This window comes from Lonchura striata, chromosome 6, assembly GCF_050655825.1.
Source record: "Lonchura striata isolate lonStrDom1 chromosome 6, ASM5065582v1, whole genome shotgun sequence".
Classification (NCBI taxonomy): domain Eukaryota; kingdom Metazoa; phylum Chordata; class Aves; order Passeriformes; family Estrildidae; genus Lonchura; species Lonchura striata.
This window is the reverse complement of record NC_140708.1, coordinates 10,500,553-10,513,818: the sequence shown is the minus strand read 5'-3', so window position 1 is coordinate 10,513,818 and position 13,266 is coordinate 10,500,553. Positions and strand designations below refer to the sequence as shown.

The 13,266-nt window shown below is 44.1% G+C and overlaps 1 long non-coding RNA gene across 3 annotated transcripts in view; it reads left to right on the top strand.

Annotated features, from left to right (window-relative positions):
• Window positions 1-13,266, top strand: part of LOC144246565 (uncharacterized) — a 538,094-nt gene that overhangs the window by 506,061 nt on the left and 18,767 nt on the right. The gene's annotated exons all lie outside the window — the stretch shown is intronic.

Below are 13,266 nucleotides of genomic sequence, written 5' to 3'. Positions count from 1 at the left end.
TGCAGCCACGGGAGCGTGGCAGTGTCCTGACACGTGGCACACACACCAGGGCTACCAAAGGGGACAATTTGCAAAGTCCCCTTGTCTCCTGTTGGCAATGAGCAGTGGCGGAGGAAAAGCTCAGAGAATTCAAACCATCAGTAGCTGAGTTTGTGATCTAAACTGCAAGCTAAATGCTTGGATGTTTGGCTGTCTTGGAGGTCCTTTGCCTCTAAAATGCTTGCTTGCCCTGGGAATCTGTATCAGAGATACTTCTAATGTCTATTACATATATTTTAAAATAGATATTATTAAAATGCGAATTAATCAGCGTTGTCATGGCATATACTTGCCATACTAAATGAACAGTGTGGCACATTACTGGGTTTAGCTCTAGTTAGAATATTCCACTGTGGATTTACTGCTATCGAGCTGTTGATGGGTAAATTTCCTAAATCCTTTGAAATGAAAATGAAGCAAGATCTGAGAGGAAATGCAGATGGACAGACAGGACATAGATATACCTCCCAAGGTCTCCATGAATGTGCTGCTTGAATAGATTGTTTAGATGGCCAATAGCTGTACTAAATCCAGCTGATCTCAGGTTCTTGCTTCCTTAGCAGATGCTCTGTTCAGAGTAGGAATTGTCTTTCTGCTGCTTCTTCCTTGTGTGTAAGTTAAATGTGCTTTAGTGTCCTTCCACCAAAGCTCAAGGCCCCTGTTTCCCCTGTGTGGCTGCCATAATGTGCTATCAAAATTTAACCTTTAACTACCCAGTTTTGTACATTTAAAAGAAGAATCTTATTGCCCCGTCCAACCTGGCCTTGGACACTTCTAGGGATCAGCCACAGCTTCTCTGGTCACCCTGTGCCACCCCTTGCTCCCAGGGAACAATTTCTTCTTAATGTCCAATTCCAAACTTTCCCTCTCTCAGTTTAAAGCCAAAATATGCTGTACCCCTAGATCCAAAAAGGGTAATATATACAGGGCCAAAAAAATCCTTTCACATTCCACATCACCTGCATTAAACACAGCCTTAAATTAACCTCCAGCCAGGGGAAGGAAGTTTTCCTAAAGGACTGTTCATCCCACATTAAAGCTGTTCTCTCTGTGTCGGGTGAGTTGAGCTGCCCTTCCCATCCAGCAGCGAGTAACTCTGAGTAGTTTTGGCTGGATGTTTAATCTGTGAATGGCTGAAGGAAGGCTCTGCTCATGGAAAGGAGAGAAATTCCGATGGATGTGAACCCTCAGGTGCTTCTTTCTGGGGAAGGACTGACCCACAGCAGTGACTGTTAAAAACAGGAACATCCCGCTGGCACCACTGGGGTGTGGAAGGAGATGAGGAACATGTTGTGCAGGGGAGTTGTGGGAGCTCCAAGCTGCCAGCAGCTCCTCTGGGGTGAGGAAAGCCAGTGCCAGACAGGGTGGGAATGCAGATGAGCAGGGAGGTGTGAGAGGTTTCCCACTCCTCACGTGCCAGGCAGGGATGGCTGCACCAAATATGTTTTTCCCTGAACTCCCTGCTGGATTTGCTGCTGCCTTTTCCCCCCACACCCCACACCCTCTGCTTTTTATGCATGGAAAAAACCCAGTTATCTACATTTTCTTGGTTTGCCCCAAGCTTGTTTGTCTTACCAAAATGAGCGCTGTTAGCAGAGGAAGATGATAATTTTCTATGGAAACCAGTGGAAAAGGAAGCAGGTTTCAAAATAACCTCCCCACATCCACTTGAGGTGTCTTAGTGCCTGTTGTGTTCATTTTAGAGATGGGGACCCAGACACAGCATGACAAATGACACGCTTGGTGTCATCAGGCATTGAGAGCAGGAAGCTGAGGGCTTGAATCTCTGCCTGTTGTCTTAGTCACACCTCCTTCTTAGTGTTTTTTGTAGGTTTTGATTGATTTTTTGAAACATTTGGCTTTTTTCCTTGCAGTATATACTCCAGCCTGTTTTTCTATGTGAGCGATAAGCATTCACCCGTGAAAAATAAAATTACTCATTGTTTCACAAGTAACTAATTCATGTATTGAAATGTGGGAATGGAGTAGGATTTAGGAAAATCAGGAATTGCCCTGTGTTAGCATAAAGAAGAAAATGAGATTTGTCAAAACAGAGGCAATGTCTAGACTGGAAGATATGTCTGTGGGTGTCCCCAGACTGGATTTAATTGTCCAGGATGGCAACAGCTCCAGGTATGAACACTTCACCTGATCAAAGAGCACAGCTGGGCAGGTTCCTCCATGTGGGTGCTGCTGTGTTGGTGCCCAAAGGGTTGTGCTCATGTTCAGGCAGTGAAGAAATCACCATGGAGTCATGGAATGTTTTAGGTTGGAAAGGATTCCCTGGTTCCAACCCCCTGCCATGGGCAGGCACAACTTCACTAGACCAGGCTGATCAGAACCCCATCCAACCCGGCCTTGGATGCTTCTAAGGGGGAGTCATCCCTCTTAACTCATGCTGTGCTGAAGAATGAACTCACCCCATGCAGATCAGGCCTTATTTTTACTCAGAGACAGTTTTGGAACAGCTTTCCCCAAATTCTACTCACTGTAGTGCTGTAGTCACTCATCTGGATGTTTTCAGCTTTTCTCTTAATGATAACCAGGAAATAAATAGCCATTTCTTCCTACAAACTGATGCTGAACTTTACATTGGCCTAGGTAATTATTACTAGAATGAATATTTTTTCACATGCCATACTTTAAGAGTGATGTAGAGGAAAAGAAAATGGGATTTAATTAAAGTGGAATCTTTGTTGCTACTCTGGAGGATAAAAGCAATGATGCTATACAACCAACACTGTAAACAATGTTCAAAGCTTGTTAATTGCCAAAAAGAAGCTCAAGAGTTTAATCGTTTCTAGAAGCTGCTGTTTTTATAGCAGATACAATATTTCCTGCTACGGAACACACTGAAAATGCTCATTCTCACAACAGGCTCATTCAGACACTGGTCTGTTTTTCAATGTTGTTCTAATAGTGCTGAAATGTCACTGCTGGCACAACCCTGTGTCACTAACCCAGTTCCTGACCACTGTTCCTGCCTTTTGTGGGATGACATTGCCTACCCCTTTCATGGGGATAAGGTCTGAGTGTGTGCAAGGACTGCTGGGGGAAGAAGCAGGCTTTGACCAATATTTTTCTCTCCAACAGGAGTATAAATAGAAATTAAATAAATGAATGTTTGGTTTCAGCAATGCAGATTACATAAACCCAAAGGGAGTTGTATTCAAGCACTTTAAAATAAAATCTAGTTTGTTTTTGCTGGAGTCCTTAACTCTGAAGTCTGAGGTAACAGTTGCAGTCACTGGAGAAGAAATCCTTGAAAATGTGTGTCCTGAAATCTTGACTGACTAGACCCTGTGATGGCAGGTGTTTTCATTCTTATTGGTAAAAATCCCACTAAATGTCTGCTAAAAAGGAGTGCTTTTCATCTGATAATTAGGAGTGGTCCAAGCTCCTCCCACTGAAGCCTTTTGACACTGCTGGGTTTCTAAGTGCTGTTGAACCTGGAAGAGTCTCTCTGCTTGAGCTATTCCCTCTGATCCTGGCTGCTCAGATTTTGATGGTGTTGGGGCTGGGTTACTCCTCAGGCCACTTTCTCTTTTTCCTCCATTACACTGATTCCTTTATTTTCTTTCTCCTTAAGGACTGATTATTTTGTCTCCTACTATTGTAAATGCAGGTGAACCCAGTGGGAAGAAATGACAATGTCTGACTCCAGTTCAGAAGGCTGAATGATTTCTTTATTGTAACTATACTATAATACATTAATATACTATATAAAGGAGATACCAAAACTACAAACCTACTTTTTCTAACTACCATATCTAACTCACAACTCCTGACCCTCTCTCAAGAGCCCAGCCCCAGGTGGGTTGGATTGGCCATCAGGCTCAACACAATCCTCACCAGAATCCAATCAAGCAATCACCCCAGGTAAACAATTCTCCAAACACATTCCACATGGGAAAACAAGGAGCAGAAATAGAAATTGTTTTCTCTTTCATTTCTCTCTGTGCACCTCTATGAAAAATCCTGAAAGAGAGAAGAATGTACCTACCACACCCTACCATTGTCACAAAACAGCTTTTCCAGTGTCTGATTGAATCTTGTTATTGACCAAACTCAAAAAAAAAAAAATATTTTTGATAGTCTCATCTAAATTTTTTATTCAGCCTTGTTTTTGTTGGAGTTACTGTGCACCAGTTCTGGGAGCTATGCAGAGCTGCTTCCTGCAGATTCCTATTTCCTGGCCAAGCTCCTCTGTCAGTCATGAGCACTAATGACAGCTTCTCCTTCTTACTTGACTTTCTCTTTGCAAAAAATTGATGCAAACCTGAATGCTCTTGAATCTTGACTTCTCTTTCAGTTTGCTTGGAATCAGATGATAGATTGTCAGGTAATCAGGTAGGAAATGCCATATGCAATGATGACACCAGCCTTTTTAGCTGACCTAAAACTGAAGGGTAATGAGGCACAATTCCAAATGTGAGGGAGATCCGTGTTGTTTCACTGGGAATGTGGTTCCTGCTGAAGCATGGCTGTCTGCAGTGTGGATACCATTCCCAGGAACCTTCCTGGAGCTAACTACAGCTCAACTATGTGCCCACTGAGAGTTGTGACAAGGGGGCTTTTTTATTGTACAATATAATCCACCATCAATGTAATTTGGCTTTTTTCTGCAAGTCATTAGCACAATAAATTGCTTAATATTCCATTTTATGGTGGACTAGTTCATCCTTTGAGGGGAAAAAAAAGGCAATCGCTGGTGTCAAACCCTAAATTAAAGTAAACTTGGGAATGTGTTTGGCAAGATAATGCTGATGAAAGTGAGAATCTGAACTCCAACTAAGCCAGAAACCATTAGCTGAGATGCACGTTTACAATAAATAAGCACAGTACTTACAAGGGGGCTGGTTTCACTACCCAAGCAATGAACAGCTTTGGTTTTCAGGTTCAATACCATGGCTCCTTTGCACTTGTTGGACTGTTTTTCTCATAAGCCTTTGTCTTGTCAGCCTGCGCAGACCTGATCTGAAAGGAGCTTTGCAAGCAGACTCTGCTTTGCTGGGCACTCCTGTCATCTTTACAAATATCCTCACACCTGGTAAAAAGTGAGCAGCAGTGCTGAGGCTGAACCAATATTTGATCACCCTTACAATTGGCAGTGCATGCCTTTAATTAATAAGAAGCCTTTCCTCATCTATTTATCTTGCACCTTAAAAGCTCAGCTGAGCAGCACAATCTAATGGAATACAAAATGACTCCATCACAGGCAGAGATATCTCCTCAGCTGCTTTGCAGCATTTTCCCCTACATTTGCTTCCTATTTGAAAATGTAAGAATACATTAGAAGTGGTTGACATGTCTCATGAAAGAAATAATTGTGTGTAGAGCCATTAGAACTCGTAAACACAAGTTTTTTCTAGGCTGCTCTATGTCCTTCAGGCCCTCTCAAAAAAGGGAATTACTATGTGTGGAAAGGCTATTTTAGCTCTTCAGCTGAATTCTTCTTCCTGGGAGACTGTTCAGGAATCCACAGGTACAAACACTCTGTCTCAGAAGAGAAAAAACCACAAACATATTGATGATAGAATGGTCTGGGTTGGAAGGGATCAAGAAGCTCATCCCATTCCACCCCTGCCATGGGCAGAGACACCTTCCATTGTCCCAGGTTGCTCCAAGCCCTGTCCAGCCTGGCTTTGGATGCTTCCAGGGATGTGGAGCCCATCCGAAAAAATTGAGACTTGCTCTTCATCCATTTTTATTTTGAAAATATTCTCCAAATCTTGCTTTCCCCCTTGATTCCCAAGCAACAACTCTGGTCAGAACCCTCTCATTACTGCATCCCCCACCCCAAACTCCCAGGAACCCCACGAGCCTCAGGTTCAGCTCACACCACCATTTCAGGCAGAAAAAGGCATGCCCTTCCTGCTGTGGCTCCTTTTGGGAAGATAGCCAAAGACCAGGAAAATCACCTGGAAATTTGGTTATATCTAAAGACTTATGCCCAGGAAGATCACCTGTGTCTCACTTGCTGGACCTTGCATTGAAGAAAGAATCTCTGCACATAGATCTGCCTCAGGTGCTTTTAGCACTGTGTGCACCACGAATCCATCCCTCTCCAGATGTCCACGAGCTCTAAAATAACCAACCTTTTATTTCTCTTATCCCCTAGAGGAAGAAAAAGTTTTTTGATTAATAACGTGATTTTGAGTGAAACATCCTGGAAATATGTTCCCTGCATAGACAGCAATCTCCTGTTTGAAATATAAAACAAAGATCTACTTTCATTGTAATACTCCCTTTCAATATCCCCACAAAAGCAGCAGAAAGGGTTTCCATGAGGATATAAACTTTTTTTTTTTCAGTGTTCCATCCAATATTTGGGGATTTGGGTGTGTAGGGGGTGCTGTTTGCTTCAGTTCCAACCTGATTGTTTAGTGGTTAAGTAAATGTAAGCACTTTTTAGGAACTCCCAGCTGAGGGCTAGACTGCAACATCACTCCTCACTTCAATGCACTTAATGGCTCCTCCAGCTTTGCATTTGGGAGGAGAAAAGATCACTCTTCTCATCCATTTCCACTTAGTAAGTCACCCAACTGTTACACTGCTCTACACGGGATGAGGAGATGGGGAAGAAAAGCCAAAGCAAAATGCACCTGCAAGAGCTGTTTGCAAATGATGCTGCTCGAAATGACCTTCACACAGAGAAGAAGAAAAACAGTGTACAAATGGTCATTCAAAAGCTTCATTAACAGAAACCTCCTTGCCTGCAATGCTTTTAGGGAGGTGTTCAGGTGGCTTCCTCTGAATTCCACTGCATTTTGCCCTCACTTAGGGTAATTTTTCAATAATTTGCCCTCACCTAGGGTAATTTTTCAAGTCATCTGCTCACCCAGCATGTCTGGCTATGGCTCCTCCAGGTCCTCTCAGATTACCATTCCATTTGAGTGGGCTTTGATTCTTCTGTGTTCTTGTCAATGAAGATGAAGACTTTCAGGAGAGGATTTTGTTTAAGAAGACAATTTAACACTGATGTCTTATTTTACCTGACTTAGTGGCCTTTTTTGTTCCTATATATTTTACAGTCACTTGAGGATTGCTATGCAAATATTTCTTCAGCTGCTTTTGCAAACTCTTTACAATTACAAAATTACAGTTTTGTTGATTTTGTTTTCCTCCCAGAATTTCAGATTTTTCCCTGAGAGTCTATTCTTCATCTCTTGTTCCATGCAAGATTTGTCACTCAACATACATATAAATATATAAATCTGTATACATACCATAGTATGTCTACACATCTGTTAGTCAGCAACCTGCCAGACTATGAGGACTAGAGGTAATAGAAGTACTCACTATAAGCCGTAGAGATAATATAAGTGATCTGGTCCCTGAATTTAGAAAAAAACCAAGCAAATTCAACTAACCTCAAAATGAAAATAAGATTTTAAAAAAGGAAGAAGCTCCTGTAATACTCTAAATTATTTCCTTTATTCCCTTTCCATTCCCTGCAATGAAATTCATGTTGAGACATTATCTTGTACATAAAAAAGTAATGTCAATTAAGTAGTGGTCACTCACCCATGAACTGTATTTGGTTTTCTCTGTGTGAGAAAATTGGTTATATCAGCTTTTGTCCAACTACAGAAAGGCAGGTACTGCAGCACTGACATGAGTGCACTCTTATCAAAAAATCTACTCCTTTCTATACAGCATATGAGACCTTTTAATTAGTTATGCTCTTCTCAGACTGAATAGCCGTTTCTCAAATTTCAGTGGAGAGGAGTGTGAACATGTGCTGGGACTGGCTGGATTACTCAGAATGCTCTGTTCCAGGATGAGAGGCTTTGGTTCTGCAGCAGTGTCTGAAATATTTGTGGAATTCCAGGAGGGTTTGGGTTGGAAGGGATTTAAAGCCCATCCAGCCCCACCCCTGCCATGTCAGGGACACCTCCCACTGTCCCAGGCTGCTCCAAGCCCTGTCCAGCCTGGCCTTGGGCACTGCCAGGGATCCAGGGGCAGCCCCAGCTGCTCTGGGCACCCTGTGCCAGGGCCTGCCCACCCTGCCAGGGAACAATTCCTTCCCAAAATCCCATCCTGGGAAGCCATTCCCTGTGACTGGAACTCCATCCCTTGGAAAGAGTCTCTCTCCTTCTCACCTTCAGGTATTGGAAAGCCACAATTAGGTCACCCTGAAAGTTCTTTTTTTCAGGCTGAGCAATCCCTTTATTTGTTTGAAACAGGAGCCTTTGTAACAAGTCTGTGATTTCAGCAGGTTCCCAGAGAATAGTGAGGGGATTCTGTAGTTTGTGTCTCAGCAAGGGAATGGGATCTTCCACCTGAGTGGGATGCTGAAGGTGGCTGTGGTACTACTAGCCTGTACAGCTCAGTTGATTTGAACATGTCTGCATAATTGCTGAAACAATGCTAAAATTATGTTTTAAATAAGAGTTAAAGAAAACTAAGGTATTTATCCCTGTCCTGTGGAAAATGATAGCAGTGAAATCAGATTTTAAAAAGAATTAACTGTTAGGAAAAGTTTTCATTGACAGGACATGGGAAGGAAAAGTCTCCATCCAGTATTTTGACTTAATTGAAAGGAAAGGTAATTCAGGGTTAGTTTTGCTAACACCTGTCTAAGGTATCAGTTAATTTGTTGTATTGTCACCCAGACTGTCTGGGTGACAATAGCCAGAGTCACATTCCAGATCCTGGTACCTGCAGAACCTTGCCTCCTTTGTGGCTGATTTCCAGCACTGATTTCCTGCTGGGGGCCTGCTGGGGGACTGGCTCATTTTCACTTTCAGGACCATTGGGTGCTTCCCTTGGAGTGCATTTCCAGCCTTTGCCAGAGACATGAAGTGAGAGATCTGAGAGATCTGAGAGAGGGTCACTTGTCACTGTCCATGATCCCCTGATATCTGCCTTGAACCCAAGGCCTGATTGACAGCGTCCCCAAACCCTCACATTGGAAAATGTGCTATTTAGACATCACAGTTTGAGTATTATAATGTTTATGGAGCAGCAGGTGTTCTTCAAAATCAAGGCCCAGGATCTCAAGCAGGCTCACTACACCAGTGGCTGCTTTCTGGTTTTATTTCAGTGTGTTTCAGTTTCCACATGCTGAGGATGAGGTGACAGTGCTCTGTCACAGCTTGCCTACCTGCTTGCAAAGCAGCCTGGCTGCTCCTCAGCTCACGGCGGGGCTCACGCTCTGCCTTCTTTTGGCTGAGCGTTAATATTTCACAAAACTTGGGCAAGTCTCAAGCAAAACAGCTGTTTTATCACAGCCCCATGCCCTAAGCACAGACACTTGTTCCTTCATTCTCCCAGCTGAAGGCTCTGCTCTTGTTTGCCTGTCACACTCGCAGCCCTTTGCAGAGACACCTGATGGTGTCCTGGCTGGAGCTGGCGAGGTTGTTAGAGGGCTGAGTGCCACCCAGCCTAAACAGGCATCCTCCAGACAAATCCTGTCACCTCCCAGGCACACTGTGCTAACAGATGTCATTAATCTTTGAGAAGCCCTCACACGGTGAGTGCCAGAGAAAACCCTTTGAAAAAATGAATAATTCTCTCTTCAAAGCAGCAGTAAATAAGTCATAGAACAGCATGCTGGGGCTCTAGGAGGAGGGGAAAATATGGAATGGCTGTTTGTTCAGGGAGCTCTGGCTCTTTGGAGAGAGAGAAAAATCAAAGAATCATTGGTTTGGGTTGGAAGGGACCTTAAAGATCACCCAGTGCCACCCCATGCTGTGACAGGGAAACCTTCCACTGTCCCAGGCTGCTCCCAGGCCTGTCCAGCCTGACCTTGGGCACTTCCAGGGATCCAGGGGCACCACAGCTGCTCTGGGCACCCTGTGCCAGGGCCTCACTGCATGCTGAGTAAAGCATTTCTTCCTAACATATAAACCACCTCTCATTTTAAAACTGCTCCCCCTTGTCCATAGTCACTATCTGCCCATGGTCCCTCTCCCTCTTTCTCATTAGCCCCTCTAGGTATGGGAAGGTTCCTGTAGGACAAAATAAATATTCCTCTCATGAACTCTTCTGGATGGCAGACTTGCTGATGGCAATGGCAAATTCTCATCCCACAAACAAGCTGAATCCTGGGATTTCCTAACTTTTGCAGGGTTTGGATTCACAGCCTTAATAAGACTGTCACCTGTGGGCTGTGTGCATTTGCTCTCCTTTGTGCTCTTCTGTTTCCATGATGTCGTTTTGGTGAAAGCACACGAGAGAGCCTTTCTCTCTCCTGTGAGCCCTGGTGGAGCCACACTCATCATAAGTGGATGTAGGTAATGAATAAAGTTCCTTTGGTTTGGATTTTCAGTGTTTATTCTCAGATCACCCCATGCTGATGCCCAGGCAGAGCTGAGGAGCAGTTTTGTGGGACAAAGCACCATTCCTGTGCAAAGCTGTAACTGGGGCTGTCCTGGCAGTCCCATGCACACACCGTGGGATGGTATTGTTATAAATGAAAATTTGTCCAGCCAAATTAAAATGAAAAAATAAAATATTTATTTTGCAATCAAATTCTATCTAGCCAGCCACAAGGAAAGAACAGAGCTGAGCCTGGGGTCGGTCCTGGGTGTGCATCAAGGAGTCAGCCTCAGCAGAGGTTTTCCCCTATGCCCACACACCTCCTGGCACAAGTGGTTTTTATAGGGAAAATTCCGCCTGAGGCCAAGATTTAAGCAATTAGTCTTTTCTTCTATTCAGAGTCCATAGGTTAATAAGATTTTCTGTTTTTGGTGATGAAGAAGAACAATTCAGTGTCTGGAGCTGTTGAATCCCTTGATGAAGTTTACGGGAATGCTGCATTCACATGGATCTGCCCGAGGATATCCATGATATCCATCCCGGGTCGTTCATGTGATGATCAGTGCCTGGGGTCCCCGTATCTCTCCAGACATGGCCCATCTCCCATCTCCTGGCCAAGCTACATCTTTTTACCTGTAAATCGGGTTCTAATATACACCAGGTTTCGCCTGCGAGGGTGGGGGGGGACTCCAAATACAAATGTGCATACTCTAACAAATATTCAATATCACATATATCATACTAGAGATGGTGCGAATTATATCTACTACACATAACAGTATTTCAAACTTTTATTACTGGGGTAGTTCTTTGTGTCAATCCAGGGCTTCCCTCTGGCTGCCCTGGGACCCTGGCAGGGGTCAGGAACCCCCCAGGACAGAGCCCCCAGAGACACTGTCTGTGATCTCTGTCCATGGAAAAGAGTTTTCATTCTTACAGGATGAATTACCAGCTCTGAGTGTTTGATAGAAGTAATAATTAAGTGTAGCACAGGTGTAAAAGTCAAATTTTAGGATTCTAGATTAGGGGTCCAAAGTGGACAAGATGGAGGAAATTGGGTGTGCCTTGTCCTTTTTCTCCTTCTTCATGCCCTCCATGTCTCACTGTGGTGTTGGCATTTTTCTGTTGGTTCAGGCTGGGGACACACTGTCCAACGTAGGTGACAGATATTGGCACGTTATTGTAAATCCAGCCCAGGGAGTTTCTGGTATTTAATGTTTGTAACATCCCACTGAGGGCAGAGCCCCACACGCTGCCCTGCAGGACAGAGCTGGGCAGGGCAGCAGAACATGTGAGAGATAAACACAATAAACAACCTGGAAACCAGCACAGACCAATTCTGGCTTCTGCTTTGGCAATGGGGCTGAGAGACAGAGACTTTCTACAATCTTGGAATACCTCAGATTCCGACAGTTCTTCACATCTAATGGCTCAGACCCCCGTGGTCCAGGGACAAATGCAGCCCTCGGGATGCTCCAGGGATGCAGAGCTCTGGCCAGCTGTGGGAAGAGCCAGGCCAGCTGCAGAGCTCTGCTGCCGGCTGCCCCTCTGGGAATCCTTCTCCTGCTGGAAGCAGCCCAACAGGCTGGTGAGCAAAACGCTGCCCTTGCAGTGCCCCTAAGCCCCGGGAGAAGGTTGATCTGTATCCTGCAGCTGCAGCTCTGCTTTGTGCCAGAGACACTCTGGAGAAGGAGCTGCTGGGGGAAGCTGCTGAGCAGAACGCCAAAGCACTCTGCGCTCCCTCCTCGCACTGCCGCCTCTGCTTCACCCCAACTTCAGCCGTGGTTTTTCATCTTTTCCAGAGCCTCTCCATATCCTTGCCCTGGCTGTGTGTCTTACATTTTGAATCCCATCATTAATTGCACTTTCCTTCCCACTGTAACAAATTAATCCTGATCTTCCCTGTCAGAAGCCAATTGTACCTGCTTTGGAACATTTCAGGCTGAAGAGTTTCTGCCCACTGAGACTGGCCCCAGCTAATCATATTCCACACAGAGGAATTTGGATTTGCATCAGAAAGCAGCACTCCTCTATCTGTTTCAAACAGTAAGCCCCAAAGAAGAGGTTGAGATGTCTCTTCCACAGAAGCAGATTCTGAAAAATCTCCCTTGTAAATTTTGGCTTTGCCAAGCAAGTGCACAGGTAAAAGAAAGAAAGAAAGGTGAGTGAGATGTCAGGTGTGGTGCAGGTTTGTAAGTACTTACACTAAGTGTACTTACTCAGTGCTGTTACAGACCTAATGGCTCACTTGCAGCTGCAGAACTCTCCAGCGCTTCAGGCATGCTTTAATAATTTAGAAACCACGTGGGTTTACTATGCTAAGGTAAATTTTAAGTTTGATTGTCCTTCACAGTAAGCAGCAAGCTAAAGTTTGCCCCAGTAACTCTTTGGCTTACACATATATTGATGTCCACCAAACTGAGAAATCAGTACATGCATTTATTAATATTCTCACTGTGTGAAGTCACAAGCTTGGAGCTGTTCTGCTACAGGATTTTAGTAGTAAAATGGATTTTACCTAGTCTGATATCCAGAAGAAAGTTACTCTTTGCCTTCTGAGACATAATCAATATGTTTCCCTTGCTTTATCTGCAGGAATCATTATGCATTTTTCTTTTTCAGTGACCTGACTAATTACAGCTCTCTCTCCTCATCTTGTATTGCTAATCTCTTTGGAATTGAAAAGAAGGCTGAACAATATCACTTGATTATTTTTGGCCATCGGTGTGGCATGACTTTGCTGCAGAAACTCCTCCCAGTTGCTCCCAGTTATATTTATTGACTTGAGAAGGAAAGCCAGAGCAGTAGGGTCACATCTCCCTGAAGCCAGGCACACTCGTCATGCAAAGGGAGAAAAAGTGACATTTGGTGTCATTTGGTTTGTCTGTGAGATGACTTGAACAATATTCACTGCTGTCTGCAGTCATTTAGACTGGCACTACTACAAGGGTGATGTAATTT